The 20,657-nt window shown below is 41.1% G+C and overlaps 1 pseudogene; it reads left to right on the forward strand.

Moving 5' to 3' along the window:
* Nucleotides 1–13,356: 13,356 nt before the first annotated feature.
* On the forward strand, nt 13,357–13,477 carry LOC124969659 (uncharacterized; annotated as a pseudogene).
* The last annotated feature ends 7,180 nt before the right edge of the window (nt 13,478–20,657 follow it).

The raw sequence follows: 20,657 nt of genomic DNA on the forward strand, positions 1-20,657 counted from the left end.
GAAAATTGGTGGTATGATCTTGTTAATGCATCTTCCATTTAAATGTTAATTTTAGTTAGAGGTATAAATAAACTAACAGCCAGTTTAGACTGATCTACCTTTTGTGTGACAAAAAGCCAAGATGTTACACAGAAGATGGTGCATGACTTGTGTTGATCTCTGGCCCTGTTTGTTAACTGGTTGGATTGTATATTGGCTGACCATTCATCTGTTTCCTTCCTTTGTTGTGTAGTCTTTTTCAATTCCTATAATATGGGACTCTTGTGTCTTGTAAATTATTGTCACCTAAGGTTATGTGGCCCTTACCCCTTGTGCGACACTAAAGTGAACCCTTTGCTTTGCATTGCCAGGTACAGCTATAAGTTGGGAACTGATTTCAGGATTCTACTTCCCATCAGCTCAGTAATGTGAGAATCCACTTCTGTCAACTCAGACTGTTTCCTAATCTGTTTAAAGGGAAACTAGCATAAAGCATTTCAGTGTTGACTACCACTGAATACTACACAGATGTTAAATGATTGAAACAAAACTGTTCTTCTGTCAGTTCCTTGATTGGCAAAATTCACGTTTTAGCTGAGGAAGAAAAAGCATTTTTCATTAAAAAAAAAAAAAAAAAAAGCAGCCTCAGCAACTTGGTGAGACCCTAAGCAAATTAGCAAGACCCTGTCTCTAAATAAAATATAAAAAGAACTAGGGAAGTGGCTCAGTGGTTAAACACCCCTGGGTTCGATCCCTGGCACCAAAAAATTTTGAAAGTTTCTGTGCATAAAAGAATATGATCAAAAAAGTAAAAGACAATCTAAAGATGGGAATAAATATTGGCAAATTACATATCTGATAAGAGGTTAATATGCAAAATATTTAAAGAAACTCTACAACACAACAACAAAAACAACCAACCTGGTACAAGAACAAAACAAAATATTCAGAAATGAACTTGAACAACTAATCCAGAGACAGAATGACTACCATTTTATTTACTTAGGTCCTATTCTCCAGACTGAAACCTAATGTGTGAAATTCAGAATTTTTTGTTGTTTCGAGATTTTTTTTTTAGTTCCCCTGGGAACTTGAAATGGAAAGAACTGCTCTCTCCATATGTGCCAACATCAAAATGTTCCATCACCTAAGGTTACAATTCTTCAGAACATATCCTTTGTACCACTGCCCACTCACTAACCCTAACCCTACCTGATTCACATGCAAACCACTAAATCCCATCTTTGGAATAACGAATTCCCTTTTTCTGCCTTTCAGTGAACCTGGACAGACTCTTCCTCCTTCCTGAACTCATTTCAACATTGAACACAATTGTGTATATTTAAAGGGTATAATCAATGGGCTAGGGATGTAGCACAGTGGTCAAGTGCTTACTTAGCATGTGCAAGGCCCTGGGTTCCATCCCCAACATTACAAAAAAATAAAGTAGATTATACCAATTGTAACACTGCTATATTGTATGTGAAGGGAGGATGGGAGGAAAGGCATCGCGTGGATTTTTAACATAGAGAATTAGCTGGGTATGGAAATGTACACCTGTAATCCAGTGGCTCAGAAGCTGAGGCAGAAGGATTTCAAGTTCAAAGCCAGCCTCAGCAACAGTGACGCACCAAGCAACTCAGAGACCCCCTGTCTCTAAATAAAATAGAAAAAGGGCTGGGGATGTGGCTGAGAGGTTAAGTGCCCCTGAGTTCAATCCTCAGTACCAAAAAAACTTTTAAAAAGAGAGAGAATTAGTTTTATACCATCAAGAAGATGAAATGAGGAGTTATGAGGGAGTTGGCAAGAAATCTTGTTCCTGCATCTCTGAGTCTCCTTGGTGAGAACTGTGGAGGCAAGGAGTAGCCATAGTGACTGGCAGACAGACTGAAGAGGGGCACCATCATCTGTGGCTGCCTTTTTTCCTCCTTGGTCTAGGATAAAAGTAGGAGAAAAACCTGTCAGAAAATAATGCTGCCAGCCACAATGAACCAAAATAACAGGCATGAACCACAATACTCAGCTAAGATATATCTCTTCGTTTGAGTCTCTTGGTCTACCAAACAGGGAAGCGAAGAAGTCATTAGTTACTGATGACAAATGATTCCTCTTGCATATAATTGAGAAGTAGGACCAATTTGGTCAAGGTTCGGTCAAACTGAATTTAAGAAAATGTGAAATTGTCTACATTTCATTACTCAATATCAAAATTTCACTGTATAGTTTTCTGTTACTGCCGTAACAAATTGCCACAAACTCAGTGGATTAAACAACATCTGTTTCCAGGCCTTTTCCAGCTTGCTGAGACCACCAACCTTCCATAGTCCATGGGCTCTTCCTGCTGCTTCCACCAGCACTGAAGCATCTTCTCTTGTCCCTGGCTTTCATTTATTAAGGACCCCTGTGGTGACATCTGGCCCACCCAGACCATCCAGGATAATCTCCCTCTCTCAGAGTCCTTAATTTAGAAACTTCTGCTAAATTCCTTTTGAATGTAAAGCAGCACATCCATAGGCTCTGGAGATAAGGACATGGACATCTTTATGGGCTACAGTCCTGTATAGCAATATTACCACTGATACCAGAAAACTTACTCAGAAACTGTCATATTCATAGCAATAGATGCAAGTTCTCCAAAATTATAATTTTTGCTTGAAAGCTCAGTTTTTATCATTGGCAACAGTCAATTGCTTTACTTTTTTTTTTTTTATTTTTTTTTTGTGGTGCTGGGAATTGAACCCGTGGCCTTGTGCTTACAAGGCAAGCACTTTACCAACTGAGCTATCTCCCCAGCCCTCAATTGCTTTACTTGAAATGACAAGCTCACTTCCTTTTAGTTGGCAGTGGACCTTTATTTAATTAATTTATTTATTTATATGCGGTGCTGAGACTTGAACCCAGACCCTTGCATGCGCTCGGCAAGCGCTCTGCCACTGAGCCACAACCCCAGCCTGATCACTTCACTGATTTTCAATATTTACTGAATACCTCTTTAAGCTATTATAAGTTGCTGGTATTTCGTGTAAAATGAAATTCCATAAGAATTCAATGGTGGAGATGACCAATTTGAGTTTTTACTGTGATTTTGAAATCAAATTGATACTAGGAGAACATAGCAGAAAACAGTAATGTTTTTGAGTACAATTTGGTGGTACTCTATTATTTTGTCCAAAGATCCCAGTAGTTTTGCCTGCAACAGCTTTTGCATCCTCGGAACAGATATCCAGAATGAAAAAGAGGGCGGAGGGTGTGGCTCAGTGGTGGAGTGCTTGCTTAGCACATATGAGACATTGGGTTTGATCCTCGGCATCACGTAAAAATACATAAGTAAGGGCTGGGGATATAGCTCAGTTAGTAGAGTGCTTGCCTTGCAAGCACAAGGCCCTGAGTTCAATCCTCAGCACCGCAAAAAATAAATAAATAAATAAATAAAAACTAAAGGTTTTAAAAGTATCATCTGATATCCTGCCTGAAAATTGTTTTTAAAAAAGTAAAAATGAGGGGCTGGGGTTGTGACTCAGTGGTGGACAACTTGCCTAGCACATGTGAGTCCCTGGGTTCGATTCTTGGCACCACATTAAAATAAAATAAAGATATTGGGGCTGGGGAGATAGCTCAGTAGGTAGAGTGCTTGCCTTGTAAGCACAAGGCCCTGGGTTCGATCCCCAGCACCCAAAAAAAAAAAAAAAAAAAAAAAAAAAAGGTATTGTGTCCACCTACAATTAAAAAAAATTAAATAAAAGTAAAAATGAAAAGCATAGTGCTATTATGAATATAATTTTGCTATCATAGATCCCCTGGAAAGAATGGCAAAGACCTACCACCTCCTACCCCCACTAGGGGTCTATGAACCAGACCACACCTTGAAAATTGCTATTTTAGAGAAATAAACCTGCCAGCAGATGGCAGCAGGTACAGTAGCATTTTTCAATTCATATTAACCATTATTTAGGAAACTGCTTTCATTGAAAAGGAATTTAAATTTTGCCTTAAAGCTCAAAGATAGCATCTCTTTTCAGAAATTAAACTATACCTAATAATTCCATGAAAAAAGTGCAACTCAATGATCCAACAACTTTAAGTACTAGAGGTCTCTTGTTTTGACATGCAGAACACTAAAAATAGTACATAGCCTTGGTACAGGAAATTTACTATTTTATTAAATAGTGCAAAATTCAAGTATTTTGCCAACTGGAATTACTCTTAAAGTGAAGCATTCCCCCAAAATAATCATGTATAGAGTTTAGTAAAACTCATGATTATTTCTTGTAAATGTTATTCAGTCTTTTTCTTTATTAAAATATCAGTGTACTGAGAAAGAGCTCAACAAAAATTCACATCTACTGGGACCATCTACATATTGTCATATGGCTTCTTAATTGATGCTTTTTTTTTTTTTTTTGCAGTGCTGGGGATTGAACCCAGGGCCTTGTGCTTGCAAGGCAAGCACTCTACCAACTGAGCTATCTCCCCAGCCCTGATGCTTTTTTTTAAACAGAGAAAAGGAAAATTTTATTTCTAAAACAGTATACTGATGAATATCATCAATGATTCTAGAAGTTGTAACATCTAAGAATGAGCCAGGTGTGGTGGCACATGCCTGTAAGCACAGCAATTTGGGAAATTGAGGCAGGAGAATCACAAGTTCAAAGCCAGTCTCAGCAATTTAGTAAGGCTCTAAGCAACTTAGTGAGACACTGTCTCTAAATAAAAAATAAAAGGGGCTGGTAATGTGGCTAAGTGAAAGCATCTCTGGGTTCATCCCCAGTACCATAAATAAGTAAATAAACAAACCACATCCAAGAGTGGAGCAACATATTAGTGAAATGTGAATATGAACTTAAATAAACTGAAACAAGAACAAATTATATAATTTATAAAGTAAATGAGGTAAAATTAAAATATTCATTAAAATGCCAAACAAAAAGAATGGTCAGAAGTAAAGTTCCCATGTTAAAGTCTTAAGACTTTTAAGTGTTGAACCCAGGGGTGCTTAACCACTGAGCCACATCTCCAAGCCCTTTTTATATTTTATTTAGAGACAGGGTCTCCCTGAGTTGCTAAGTGCCTCGCTAAGTTTCTGAGGCTGATTTTTAATTCACGATCCTCTTGCCTCAGCCTCCCCAATCCCTAGGATTACAGGCATGCACCACTGCACCTGGCCAATGTGATTTAAAATCACAGGGCTTGGGATATAGCTCAGGGGTAGAGTGCTTGCTTAGCTCATGTGAGGCACCACATAAAAATAAATAGGTATTGTGTTAATCTACAACTAAAAAAAAATTTTTTTAAAGGCAGTTTATCAACTCGAGTAATCATCACTACCTAAAATATTGAATACTTTATTTCTTCTGTATGTTACACATCAGAATTTAAATTCCATAAGCACGGACTTTTGCTTCCTAATTGCTAAATAACAGATGGACACAGTGGTGCACACCTGGAATCCCAGCAACTTGGGCAGCTGAAGCAGGAGGATCATAAGTTTGGGACTATCACATTTCTTGTACCTAGAATAATGCCACGCATGGGAAGTGCTCCAAATTTTTTGCTGAATTATAACATTACAAAAATTAGGTGAAACAAGAGAGACACTGAGGGCTGAGGTTGTGACTCAGGGGCAGAGTGCTTAACTAGCACATGGGAGGCACTGGATTTGAGCCTCAGCACCTCTACAAACAAATAAAATAAAGGAATTGTGTCCATCTACAACTACAAACTATTTTTTAAAAAGACACTGAAGATTTCAGTAATGAGTGGAAGCTATACAGTTCACTAAATAGGAAATACAACTAGTAATAAATGACAATGGGCCAATGTCCACTTTTCCTAATTAACAAAAACAAACTAAGGGGTTGGGGTCCAAATATCGACCTTTTACCCAACTACCTAACTTCCTTCCACTCTCCCTGCAACCAAGCCTTTAGCTTAGGGACATCTGGGGGATTCAAACTACAGAGCTGCAAACATGTCCCAATGTTTGCCTGGCACACATGAGGCCCTGGGTTCAAACTGCAGCTCCCATCATGTTCACAAACATTTAAGAGGTCTTAATCACACTGTTGATATACATCAACTCATGAAATAATTTGGTCATTCTATACTTGTTTTTTCTTAACAAATACAATTATGCAACATGGGAACAGCTAAACCAAAACCATTATATAGTCAAAAATTATGTCCATAAAACTGAATCAGTGATACATTAAACTGGTTGAATATTAAATGCAACAAAATGGCATAATTATACTGCATGATCAAAATAATAAATTAAGCTAAAGCAGCCAAGGGGATATGAATTTTCATGGAGGAGAACTGGTCATAGCTTAACTTTTTTAACTCTAAGTCAAACAATATGAAGCATGTATTTGTCCAATTGTTCCGCTAAATGGTTGTTCCAACTATCTTCCAAACCAGAACTTGTCTGTGCCTATGTGAAGATTCGATTACTCAACAAGGCTTTCTAAACATCTCCCACATATCTAGCACCATGCTGATTTTAAGGTGGATATAAAAATTGCCTAGTGGCACTAGTTTCATAATTCAGTGGAAGGGTCAGAGATGTATGGAAACCATTAAAGTTCAATGTGTGAAATAAGATTTTAACAATCTCATAGTAAAATGAGATAAGGTTAATAGAACATAATGTTGAACAGGTGATATATGAACACAGTTCTATAAGAGAACAAAACTCCCCCCTGCTCTTTCTATTCAAATAAAGAAATTTGGGAAGAGTTGCTCTGTGCCTGCTATATTTGCAAAACACAGAAAGCATGAGAGAAGTCCTGACTTAAGGCTAAATTGCAGTTGGGGGTGTCTGTGCACCCTCCTAACCAATTGCAGGCAAGGGAAGAAAAGACGCCTCTACCTCCGAGTGGCTAGCTTCAAAGTACAAGATAAATGAGTGGCAGAAGCCAATCACCACTGCTGGGGGTGGTGTTGATGCAAACCTCAAAGGCCCGCTAGGCCTGGGCAGATAGGGGAATCACGTAAAAGTTACTTGTCTAGGGTCACCAGCTTTGCAGGATTCACCAGGACATGAGCCTAGTGGTCCATCGGAGCCATTGGGACAGCTAGAGGTCTTTCCCTTGCACTCTGTCAGGGCTCAGCACTAAGAACTATGGGGTCTGAACTCATGCCATGCCCTTGGCCATAATAGCCCTTACTGCTTTCCCTTCCCAGCTGACTCCAATTCTTCCTCAAAGGCCAACTCACCAGCCATCTTCTCCAAGCCACCTCTAACTGGGAGAACATGACCTCCTGCCTTAGTCATCCAGCACTGAGATTGCTCCATCTGTCCCTCCTTCATTAGAACGGAAGCCCGTCACACCACACAAAGTGGAACCAGAATTGCACAATAATGACTTGCAAGGGCTTTGGAGTCAGAGCCCAAGCTTCATTCACAGTCAGGTTCTGCAATCTCCATGCCGTGTAACTCCAAGGAAGGAACTTACACTGTCTGAAATCAGCTTTCTCATCTGCAACAGGAAAAGATGGGAGAGTCTCCATCTGAGATATTGGGAATGGAACTGTAATGCAGTAAACACTGCACAGGGCTGAGGAAACAGGCATTTCTAGATTTATGGTAGTTCAAGATGGCACTGGTAGGACTGGATTAACCACATGGAAGCAGTGTCGGGATTGAATCTCGGGGCACTCTATCACTGATCTATACATCCCCAGCCCTTTTTACTTTTTTGAGACATCATCTTGCCAAGTTGCTGAGACTAACCTTGAACTTGCCATCCTCCTATCTCAAACTTGGAGTTTTGATTATTTGCAACTATTTAAGAGACCAATAAGGACTGGGGATATAGCTCAGTTGGTAGAGTGTGTGCCTCCCATGCACAACGCCCTGGGTTCAATCACCAACACCAAAAAAAAAAAAAAAATCATCATCATTAAACCATGACTCCTGTGTAACAGTGAATTTCTGACCTCCTATGGGTGGTTGTTCCATTACCAACACCCTGAACAACACAATACCTTTCCCCAACTCAGGGAGCTGCCACTGTGAAACTGGCTCCAATTGAACTGGGCTCACAATGAGCCACTCTGTGAGGCCCTTTTCCATCCAATACTTATTTCTCATCATGACCCTGCATAGCAACTATATAATCTCCCCCTTCTTTTTTCCTTTGTGGGGTGGATACCGGGGATTGAACTCAAGGGCACTCGACCGCTGAGCCACATCCCCAGCCCTATTTTGTATCTTATTGCGAGACAGGGTCTCACTGAGTTGCTTAGCACCTTGCTTTTACTGAGGCTGGCTTTGAACTTGTGATCTTCCTGCCTCAGCCTCCCAAGCTACTGGGATTACTGGTACTCGCCACTGTGCCCAGCTTCTATTTTTTATAAATGGGGAACCTTGGGATTGAGAGAAGTGAAACAACCTGCCCAGGGCACTCTTCCTAGCAAGTGATGTGATGCCCGAATTTTGAAACCATGGCTGGACAGGGCATCTCCTTCCCCCTTCCTAATAATATAATTTGCAGAATAACAACACTTGGCTCAGTGGCCATCTCAGCCAGGCCCACATGGTCTTTCCTGAGGACACATGACACAATCTGGTCAAGAAGAGAAAGCAACTCTCCCTTGATCCACCAGAACCAAAACCCAAGAAAGGTCAGGAGCACCAGCTGGCATCAGGCCCTCTTTGACCTCAGGCAAATTACTGAACCAATGAAAGCAGGAACTGTCCAATCTTCCTACCTCCATGTCCATCTGTCTGAGTTTTCCACATCCCTACTAACAGGTTTTCCCCTCAGGATTTCTTAGCTCAAGCTCTTCCAACCTAGTTTCAGTCTTGCTTCTGGGCCTTTGTCTCTGGACTTTCATCCATCACTCTGGTCTCCTGCACCAGTCACAGAACTGATCCGAGACCTGGTTCACCCTTGTTCCCTTATGCCACACCCTAATACAGCTAAAACAAAGTACGCCAAACCCCTCCACCCTCTCTCAAATGTTTGGGCCTAGGGAACGTGATACCAACTGAAGATGGTTTCTCTCCTCACCCACCCCTTCCAGATTCTTCTCTACCAATCCAGTGTCTGTCCTCTCCCTTGAAACCCAGCCCTGGGCCTTAGGAGTCAAGAGTCCTAAACTTGGATTCTCTGCCTTTGACTAAGCTATGATTTATCTTGAAAGTGATAGGAGAGAAAAATGGAAAAATGACCTGAAATTTACACTTAAAATGTGGTGAGGACTGGGGCTATAGTTCTATAAGTAGGCCTGGGATTCCAGTCCTAGCAAAATCAAAGTGCTATGTGATACAGTATTCAGCTTTACTCCTATATAAACCCATTCAAGAAACTTCCATAACAGCGAAGTTCCGTTCCTCAGAGTTGGCTTCATGATACCCGCACCTCTCTCTTGAATGCTTCTGGCTTGCTTACCATCCACAGTTCCTGAGGTAGAAATCTGCTTCTGTTGGCAGGGGAAACTCAGTATGCTCAGAGTCAGCCAGAGCTAGGGTACATTCTGGCTCTGCCACATAAGTCTATGCCCACTAGCAGGTTCCTTTACCTCCAACACATGATCTGTAAATTGAGGACTTGTTGAAGTACTGATTTATTCTTTTATGTTATGGTGCTAGAATCAAAGGCAGGGCCTTGGGCATTGTAGGCAAGTGCTGTACCCCTCGATTACACTCCCAGTCACATTATGATATTAAAACAAGACAAAACATTAGGAGTTAGCCGCGGTGGTGCATGCTTGTAATCCCAGCTACTGCGGAGGCTGAGGCAGGAGGATTGCTATTTCGAGGCCAGTCTTGGCAACTTAGAACTGTCTCAAAATAAGAAAATAAAAAGGACTAAGGATATAACTCAATGGAAGAGCAACTAAGGGTTCAATAGCCAAAGGGAGGGAGAAAAAAAAATTCCTCGATGGACCTTGACAATACATGGAAGTTTCCTTTTTTAAGTCCCCACCTTGTTTAGAAGAGCCTGAGTGTATCCTACACTGTCTTCACAGCTCTCCTTGGTAGGATGAAGTCCAAGTTACCTCCTCCGGTACTTTTCTCAATATTGCACCTTTGCTTTCACTCCCTCCCTAGGTCTCTATTCCCCGGCCTCCTCCTTTTTTTTCTTCTTTTTCTGGGAACTTTTTTTTTTTTGGGTGCTGGGGATCAAACCCAGGGCTTTGTGCTAACAAGGCAAGCACTCTACCAACTGAGCTATCTCCCCAGCCCCTTTCTGGGAACTTTCTAATGAAAGTTTCACAGAAATTCTCATGCCATGGTATAGTTATAGGGAACATAGACCAAACCTGAATTAGACTCACACTCGGTAACTCCCTTGCAGGCTGAGGATGACGGTGGAACCCAAGACAGTTATCAGAGAGGCAAGTCCATGTGGCTGAGCTGGTGGGGCACCCAGATGCCATGGTCACCTGGTGGGAGTGTACCAAGAAGAGGGAAGGGCATCGCAGAGGATATTCTGAAGGAATGGGGCGTCGCTTACTCGGGTGAGCAGTTCAGCGTTAGGCTATCTGCCCATGTTCTCTTGGCTAGTGTCAGACTGCAAGTCAAACTCAGGTCCGCGATGCCTGGGTTCATGACAACCCAGGAGGAAAAAGGCAATGGAATGCAAGGCCAGGAGGAGAGAGGAAGAGAGGGCAAACTGTTGCAGTAATCCACCCATTAACAAAGAGGCAAATAAAAAAAGAGTGAAAATAAAGGAAAGGAGGTCATGATGGGGTCGTCTCAGGAGAATGGTTTGGTGAGACTGGAAACTGGGAACACAGGATGAGCTGCATGTGGACAGGGAACTTTGCCAGCCTTGTTCACTGTGCTATGCCGAGCATACTCAACGCCTGGTCCACAGAGGCATTCAAGACTTTTGTGTGGGTCTGGGGGTGCACCTCAGTGGTGGAGTACTTGCCTACCATGTCCAAGGTCCTGGGTTCCATCACCAGCACTAGGGGAAAAAATTCTGTAACAACGAATAAAATGAAGGTGATGAAACAAAAGCAGGGGGCTGGGGCTGGGGTGGTGGCTCGGTGGTGGAGCACTTGCCTAGCATGTGTGAGGAACTGGGTTCGACTCAGCACTGCATAAAAATAATGTCTGTCTACAACTAAAAATATAAAAAACAAAAAAAGCAAAAGTGGTTGAAATTACACTGTGTATTAAATTCTAAACACCTTGCATAAATCTGTTCATTTATCCTTCAAATTGAGAATTTATGCTGGACACTGTTTTAGGCAATGGGAACAGAGCAGAGTGAATGAGCTCAACAACAACAACAAAAGAAGTTATTTAAAAAGGAATTGTTCAGTTTGAGCATGTTAAGTTTGGTGGTGGTGTAGTGTTTTCCTGAAAACTAGATAAATATGAAAATGACCTCGGTTATTTCATGTGGAAAAGGTCCACAGTCGTATACAAACACATACAAGCATACACACTCACACATCTGGGATAATCAACAATAAAAACATTTAAAAAGAGAACACTCACATCTATAAGGAGATTCCTCAAAAATGGAGGGTGTTAAGAGCCAGGCCTGGTGGCACTCACCTGGAATCTTAGCAACTCTGGAGGCTAAAGGAGGAGGATGGCATACTTAAGTTTGGCTTGGGCAACTTAGCAAGATCCTGTCTCAAAACAAAAAAATAAAAAGGGCTGGGGTTGTGGCTCAGTGGTAGAGGGTTTGCCTCACAAGTTGAGGCATTGGATTTAATTCTCAGCACTACATATAAATAAATAAAGGTCCATCAAAAACTAAATATACATACATATATATGTACTATAAAGTAAATTAAATAAGTTTTTGAAAAGTGCTACATTGTCCTGTCCCAACTCAGCAAATGGTCCTAACCACTTAAGGAACACAAGGTGAATCCTGCCTCCAGCACTCCTTCCCACTCCTCGGAGATAGGGTATTGTCGGCATCTTTTTTTTGTTGTTGTTGTTGTTTTTCATACTTTTGATTTTTTCATTATCTTTTGACAGTGATATTTTTATTTTATTTATTTATTTTTTGCGGTGCTGGGGATTGAACTCAGGATCTTGTGCTTGCGAGCCAAGTACTCTACCAACTGAGCTATCTCCCCAGCCCCTTGACGGTGATATTTAAAAAATTTTTTTTCATACATGTATGTAAGATAATGATGTCTCAATCTACCATCCTTTTCATCCCCACCACCCCACTACTCCCCTCAGTACAATCCAACGTTCCTTCCTTCTTCCCTACCCAGCTCCACTATGGATCAGCATCTGCTTCTAAAGAACACATTTGGCCTTTGGTTATTTTTAACTTAATTCACTTAGCATGACATTCTTTGGTTCCATCCATTTACCTGCAAATACCATATTTCATTCTTCTTTAATGTTGCCAACATCTTGACTGACTGACTGGAGGAACAATGTCCTAGAAAAGAGATCTTTAGGTTGCAGTGTGGAAGGTGTAGCCACAAGTAGGTCTGGAATTCCCACAGAGCCTATTACTTAGATCCTGCTGGAATTGGCTAACAAGCCTGACATGTCCTTCTTGCATGAGGGTGAAGAATGGTGTGTTCTGGGGGGATCTCTCACTCCTTCTCCTAGCATTCCCATCACATAACTTAAAGTTGGGGGCACATTCCTAAGCTCAGTTCCCAAACTTCAAGAGGACCTCTTACACTCCAGAGTGCTTTGGTTCCTGCTACTCCTTACCCCATCTTGCCAAGTACTCATGCTACTGCCAGCCCCACAGATAACCAGGGAATCATCTAGCAAAAGGTGGTCCATGTTGTTCTTGAAATCTCCTCATGTAGATCTCCTAGTGTAAAATGTTAAAAAATTCAGATTAATATTAGTTAGATAGCTCCAGAGAAAATAGCTAGGATAGCATTACCAGAAACAGACCTCTGGCAAGCATTTGATAGCCATTTGAAAACATTCACCATAAAAGTTGCCTTGATCTGCCAGGCACCCTGTCTATAAGCCCAGGGACTTAAAAGGATGAGGCAGGACCACCACCAAATTCAAGGTCAGCATTGGCAACTTATAAAACCCTATCTTAAAAAAGAACAGGCTGGGGATATAGCTCAGTGGTAAAGTGCTTACCTAGCAAACAAGAGGCCCTGGGTTAGACGCCCAGCTCATAAAATACCAAAATGAACATACCATCTTTTCTCTTTATTTAGTCACTAGTTGAAGGACATCTGGGCAAAACTTAAAAGTTTTCTGCTATTGTGAATAATACTGCTATCAATACTCACGTGCTAGGTTCCATGTGGATGGGTCTTTGATTCACTTATCAAGACAGTTTGACAGATATCTACGGTCTTATACCCGAATGTACTCGATCTCTTCTGGGTTTGGAAGATAAGTAGGGTCGGGCCTGATTAGTACTTGGATGGGAAATTGCCTGGTAATACCAGATGCTGCAAGCTGGCTTCCTGATGCTTACCAGAGGTTGTGTTGTTACAATGACTGTATAGAAAGGAGGCAGAGAAAGCCCACCCCTCAACCCAGGCCCTGTGCCTGGTGTGCATTGTGAATGGGGAAACATGGGGGGTGGGGGGCAGTGTAATAGCCCACACGTGGGCTGTTTAACCAAAATTGTGTTTAAGTGTTTCATCAATCTGCAATCCACTCGCAGTGAATGAAAGTTCCCATTTCTTCCCACTCTTGTTGATCCTTGCTACAGGAGGCTGCTACAAAAACTAGAGTAGTCACCCTTAAAGTCTAAGGCCCTCCAAACCCACCTCAACTGCCTAGAATTGACTGCAGGAAGCACATGGGGACTGATCAGGAGTGGACTTTAGAGTTTTCATTCCCTTAGAAATGGATATACCATTTTATTAGCTTTTCCTGGAGATTTGAAGAATTAAGATTTCTTTCCTTTAATAAATAAATAAATAAGAAAAAACAGCACATCCATCCAACCTTCAAATTCAACAATCTCCTGTTGTGTCCAGTTAAGAATAAAAGGGAAATAAATGAGTACTGGCACAAGAAATGGAGAATGGGTGGGTGGAGGCTGGAGAGCAGAGACAGGCATTTGGAATCCATTATGTTAGATTCTATCTGGAGTCTTCAGGAAAAACTGGCAGGGATGTGATACAATTTTGAAGCAGAAGGTAACATCCAAGAAAACATTATTTTAAATATTCAGAGCCAATATGGAATTAAGTAAAAGAAAGAGCAAACTTTCCCTGTATCAGGTACTGATGCTCTGCACTGTTAGAAGCTGGTGCCTAAACCAGGTGTGGAAGACCACGCTTATATTCTCAGCTACTCGGGAGGCTGAGTCAGGAAGATCACAAGTTCCAGGCCAGCAAGGGCAACAATAAAATTTTAAAAGTGCTAGGAATATGGCTCTGTGGTAGAGTGGTTGGCTAACATGCATGAGACACAGGGTTCAATCCTCAGTGCCACTAAAAAAAAAAAAAAAAAAAAAAAAAAAAAGACGACAAACACAAAATCATTAGGTTGAGGTGAGCCTAGTTTGGTAAAATTTAGTTCTGATGAAAAAGAATCCCCAAAATAAATTCTGAACACACAGAATTGTAAAAAACAAAATATTATCCATATAGCACTTTACAAGGCAACCCTTCACCCCCAAGGGAGAAGCCAGATGAGTGAGCTGTTCACTTCTCTTGGAGCCAGAGTTTAAATACAAAATAGTCCTCTGCCCTGCCTCCATCCCCACAGGCAGAGGTTCTAAGGCCAGCTACCAGCCAGAAAGGAGGCAGGCAGTGGCAAAGGAGAAATTACACACAGTCTGTGTCCCTCTAAAGGTACATTCACTTCTCAGCTCCTTTGGAAGAAGGCAGACCCAGGATTAAAGCCAGACTTTAAAAACTTTTAGACTCTTTAATATTTCTTCTACTTTAAAATGCTGGCATTTGATTGTTTTGTGAAAACACTGAAGAGCAGAATGTAGTCCACCACCAAAGCTCATGGACTCCCTTTTCCTCAAGAGCAGTGCTTATAACCATATTTATTCTGGATTAAATGATCACACAGACACATCATATCCATGGAAAAACCCTCTTGTTTATTTGATTAAACAAAAATAAAATAAGCTGCATAGGAACAATTTTAAAGTCCAAAGAGACACCAACTTTGTTTTAAGGCTGTAGTAGCTGATACAGCATCTCCTTGCTACCTTCTCCAGCCTTCTCTGTGGACCACAGCGATACATTCAGAAGCCTGTTAGCTAACACAGGAGTTTTTGAACACTTTTCCATTGGTTCTTCATCTGCTCATTGCCTGTCATGCCTGCGGCCTGCAATATTAACAGTTAAGATTTAAAAGTAAAAGCCAAAAAGGGAAGGAGGCGGGGAATAATGAACAAAGAAAAACACACTTTTGCCTAAAGGTTTGGGGGAAAATCTTAATTTCCCCACCCATCCTCCAAAATGATGGGGTCAGAATTCTTAAGGCCAAAACCACTTATAAAAAGCAGCAATAGGCAGTTGGCACCCCACACAGGCTGCTTTCTGCAGCCAGGGAAGTTATGGTGGTGGTGTGTATTTCTCCCACCAGTTTACCTGCAACAAATAATAAAAAATTAGGTTAATTTAGTCAGTAAGACTAACATCAGGCATAAGGCCCGTGTTAAGAGTCCCCCAATCCTGCATTTACTTTTCCTTTAAAAAAAAAAAAACACTCAACCGAGTCACATATTCTACACTCCCCCCCGCCAAAAAAAAAAAAAAAAAAAAAAAAAAAAATCAAAGCATTTTGCTGACCAGGCATGAGAGCTAATGGACAGTATTAAACAAGATTCATAAAAAAATACTAACAACCCTCCCACCCAACTGACTATACCTACCATGCTAGTTAAAAACATCCCTTTACCCACCCACCCTCATCTGCATGGACTTTAGGGGAAAAGGGAAAAAAAAGATATCTTACCACCCTAAACACAAGAGAACCCCATAAATGTGAAAATCTTCCTCTGAAGAAAGACAACTACACAGACTGCTAGAAACATAAAGAACTATTACAGAGCTGGTTATTTAAAGAAAGTAAACACTTTGCTACACACGCCAACATTCAGCCAGTGTGCTCTGAGATAGCCTTAGGAAAAAATACTACCTGAGCTCGTAAGTTAATACAATCATTAAAAGGAGGTCTAAGACCATGTGGATACACAAAACTTTTAGAACCATTGCTGGTTAAATGATGATGGAAAACATCCCACCAGGCTGGCTTGTTAACCCGTAAGATCAGTTTTTAAAATAGACATTATTGAGGTATTTCTTTCACCATGACATTTATAAACCCAACTCTTGTTATTACAGTGGTGTTAGGACCCTCTCTTCCCACTGAAGCAAAAATTAAACAGCGAAGAGGAGGGGCAGAAGGTCAATACAGTATATCCTGATAATGTGCTTCTCAAATTTATCAAGTATTTAACAAACAAGTAAAGGGGAGGGGAGAAGAGTGGGGGAAACCCGTCAATATGTTACCTTTGGTAGAAAAAAAAATTAAAACACAAAACGAAAGAGCAACACACACTTCACCAGTCACTGCTCAAAAGCAACAGTGATTGCTGCGACATCATGGTGATGGACATCCTGCTGGGTTCAGAAAGCTACAATTACAATCATGAAGTCAAAAGGATTCTCATTCCCTTCAAATGCGTGATGTTCCCGACTAGACTTCAAACTTCCCCTAAAAGGGTGTATTTGCAGACATTGGAATACAGATAAAACATTTTTTCTCTTGAAGAGAAAAAGAGACCTAAGGTCTTTTATTTCTAATTCCTCCAAAATCCTCCAATAGATCTGATTAACCAGTAGTTTCATAATACTGAACAACACGGTAAAGGGATACACAGTTCTTTTTCCGAGGGGGAGAAGCCTGATTGGTGAGAACTACTTGGGTTCATGTCTGCATTTACCTGCCGTCTCTCTTTGAAAGGTCAATCCAGCATTTCTCCTGAAGAAACCGGTTGGAGATTTAAGAAAACATTTCTTATAGAGGTAGCTTCCCACTTCCACCCACTCCCCACTGGATTAATACTATTCTTTTCAAGAACCATCATTTGCTAACATGAGGTAGATGACTTTTACCAAAAGTGAGGTAGGAACTAAATGAAAGGAGTCGGTGTGGGATGGGGCGCCGAGTCCTGTGCCCCTGGCCCACAGAAAACCAGAGAAAGCCTCAGAGCCTTGGAAGGAGCAGCTCTATGCAACCATCATGCGCAAGTACGTGAGTCTGACTTTTATACAGCCCCAGACTGTTGGAAACTCAGTAAGAGCGATGTTCTAAATAAATATCCTAAATACTTTTTGGCACCACTGGATTTTTTTTTTTTTCTTTTTTAAACAACAGAAAAACAAGCCTAAAACTTTGGCATATCTTTCACTACCTACCAGAACACAGAATCTTAGAATCTTCCAAACAGGAAGGTAACACAGACATAAAGAGTATTCTGCTGCTTCAAGCCTAAAAGATTTCCCTCTTCAAATAATTAAGCTTTGGCTTAACCAGAGTAAAATGCACTGAGCCAATCTCAAGCTATTCTCTTTTCACTCCATCACAAAGTGCCTTGATTCTGGCAACTTCTTTGGCCCAAAACATAATTCCGATTCTGATTATGGTACCCTTGTGTGTTTCCCCAAATAAGTTAGACTTAAAGGGCATTGATTGAGGAGTTAGTGCACCTGGGGTACGGCCTGGGCCACTGGGATCCAGCCAACTCAAGCGTCACCCATCAGCCACAATTAAGCACAAGTTCAGAGAGAGGATTGCTTCTTGTGACCAAGTTGAAAGAGAAATGATTTTTCTTTTTTTCAAAGGACTAAGTTTTGAAATGATAAGTTGGTGTCAAAGCATTTTTACCTACGGGTTAGATTTCCTTCAAACACCTCAACACTCAAACCTACACAAGCAATTCCAATGGGCACTCCAAAACAGACTGACCTTAAGTCCCACCCGACACCTGAGCACATCAGACCTACATGGGGACAACTGTGTAATCATCACTCTCTAGGGACAGTTTATTCTGCCTCACAGCACCCAGGACCTTGTCTTTCTCACCACATTGAAGACTCTCATCTTTGACCCAATTCCTACCTACCCTGTCATCACCTTTTATGGGGCAGGAGACAAGCATGTGCTTTAGAAAGCCTCACACTAGGGAGCAGAAAAGGTTGGCTTTTTAATCATCTTTCTTTGATATGGAACATTCCACATAATACAATAAACACTCTCCAAAGTGCTTAGCACCAATCCCTACGGGTCAGGAGTCTATTTCAGGCAGCCACAAATGGCAGATTGTTTTAAAAACAAAAGTTTCCCAAACATGACCATGTTTCTCAGATGCCACTCATGCACAACTTTGGGTGCAGAAAGGTAAGGAGATTTTCCACCCCTGAGGTCACCTATACAACCACTTTGAGGGGCAGTCCTACATAGGTGCTCTAAGCCTACAAAGTGGTCCGTCTATTAAACTGATCATTTGAGCCATGGAAAGGAAATCCCAGCTTCACAACCAAATCCATGGTAAAATGTTAAAGTCTTTTTATCTACTCTTCTCAACCAAGAAAAATTCTCATTCAGGAACCCATATTTCTCCACATGGAGAAATGGAGACAAGTGTGAAGATGATCATGAAAACCAAGATGGAATAAAAAATTTAAAAAGTGGTGATCAACTGAAATAACTTTTCCCAGTCACAAATAGGACCTGGATTTCTGAGAAAATTTTTGTCAAGATCCAGTTCTTCAATTAAAAAAAAAAAAAAAAAAGAATTTTAAAGGCATTTAAAACCAGTTGTTTTGGGTGGGCATTTGGGGAGAAGGACGATTACCTCCAAGCTACAGCAACAGCAAAAACTGTCAAAGTCTTTAGTTATATGAACTCTTAGAACTTGGGGGTAAGATAAAAGGTAAACTGAACAGAAATGGGAAATAAGATTCGGCTGTTATATTTCAAAAAGAGGGAGCTTGTACCACCTCCCTGCCTAAAAACACACAGGTGGGAGACAACAATTTGAAGATACTTCTAATTTTCTTATCTTTGTTTGCATACAGCTCTCCTTTTGAGAGGTGAGTTCTCCCCCCATTTTGATCACTCAGAAACCCTACAATTAAAGCGATAAGGAGACAGCCTAGCTTGAACTGGAAAATTAAATCTCTAGCTGGGCATGGTATCTACAGCATGCCTATGATCCCAGTTACTTGCTGGACAATTTAGCAAGACCCCATCTCAAATTTTTAAAAGGGTAGGGATGTAACTCAGTGGTAGTGCACCCCGGGGTTCAATCCCCAGTACTTTAAAACAAACAAAAAAGTGGAAAATAGGTGGATAGAGAAAGCCATTTGACTGACTGGTCATACTATCCCCATTGTCATCTTTTCTTTGGGGATGACTGAAGTAAATCCCTTCCATTTGTTAATTCTGCTCATTTAAAGCCACATCCATTTTGCAATAGCTGTTAAGACACACGAATGAGAATCTGATCAGTTAGTCTTTCTGTTTCAAATATGAGGTCTCCCTCATAAGCCACGGGTGTCTGAGAGCACCCCTTTTTCCTGAACATCGCTACTTCAGAATTTGGGTCTTATGTCAGTTATTTGGGGGAAATAGGGCCCCACCTGGGTTCTAACAAGCAGTGTATCTATCAGCTACACCAGCTTTCCATTTAGGAGACAGAAAATGCCTAGAAGCACAAAGTTTTACACCCAAGTCCAGCTAACAAAGAAACCAATCCTGTAAAGTGACAAAGATGATACCCCCCCAGTACTGCGGGGGTGGGGGGGAGGGTGCTGGCTTACACAAGCTTTCTTCATTCTTTGGTACCGAGATACAAGTTTAAGAAAAGTTACTATGACATACATTTCAGGTTGGGGTGATTTGGTTTACAAATCCTTTACATTCAAAGGCCCTGAGGGTTGGGGGGGAAAGTCACGTTAACCATGAGGTCCTACAGTCACTCGGATGCAACGATTCTGTAAGTGGCCCAGCAGAGGGTAGGGGAACGGGCTGCTCTGATTCATTGGATGGTTAAATGTTCTATTTCCCTGAACTTCCAAAGCAGGAAAAAAATTGTGCTTTAATAATAAAAGTTAATTCCTTTGCTTCTCTTCTCAGGAAAAGAAACTCCTAGCATTACAGAACACTCACTCGGGGGTCAGGGCAGGACCCCTGCCCCTCCTGAACAGTCCCTGGTTTGGGGATGCCGGGCTTGGCCAGTGCCCTCTACTTACTCCCTCAGCACATGTCAGTTCATGTCTGAAAACCCTCTCTCTGAGAATGAGGACGGTTTTCTCCTTCCTTCCACTGAACTCTTTATAACCAAAAACAACCTAAGAATAATTAACTTTTGAGAATACTTTTCATTAAGAATCCTGAGCTACGTCTATTTTTTAGAAGCCAAAGTATGAAAAGAAAAGGTTCTTTGGGATGTGGTGTGTCATTCCCAGCTCTACTCTTCTGGGTGCAAGACAGCTTTAAAACACACACGCACGCATGCACACACCACACACCTCCGCCCTTAAAAGAAACCAAAATCAGATACCCTAGAATACAAACGGTCTGCTTTTCTTGGCTAGCAAGCCACAGCCACATCTCCCAGGAATAAGAGAAGAAAGATGCTGAAAGGATGTTAGACACACTGAGGTAATAAAGGAGAACAGAGGAAAAGTCCTCTGTTGCAGCATTTAAAAAAAATATTTTTCCCCAAAATTAAAAAAAAAAAAAAAAAAAAAAAAATCAGACCACACAACGCAAT

The sequence above is a fragment of the Sciurus carolinensis genome, chromosome 17 (assembly GCF_902686445.1).
Source record: "Sciurus carolinensis chromosome 17, mSciCar1.2, whole genome shotgun sequence".
In the NCBI taxonomy this organism is placed as follows: Eukaryota; Metazoa; Chordata; class Mammalia; order Rodentia; family Sciuridae; genus Sciurus; species Sciurus carolinensis.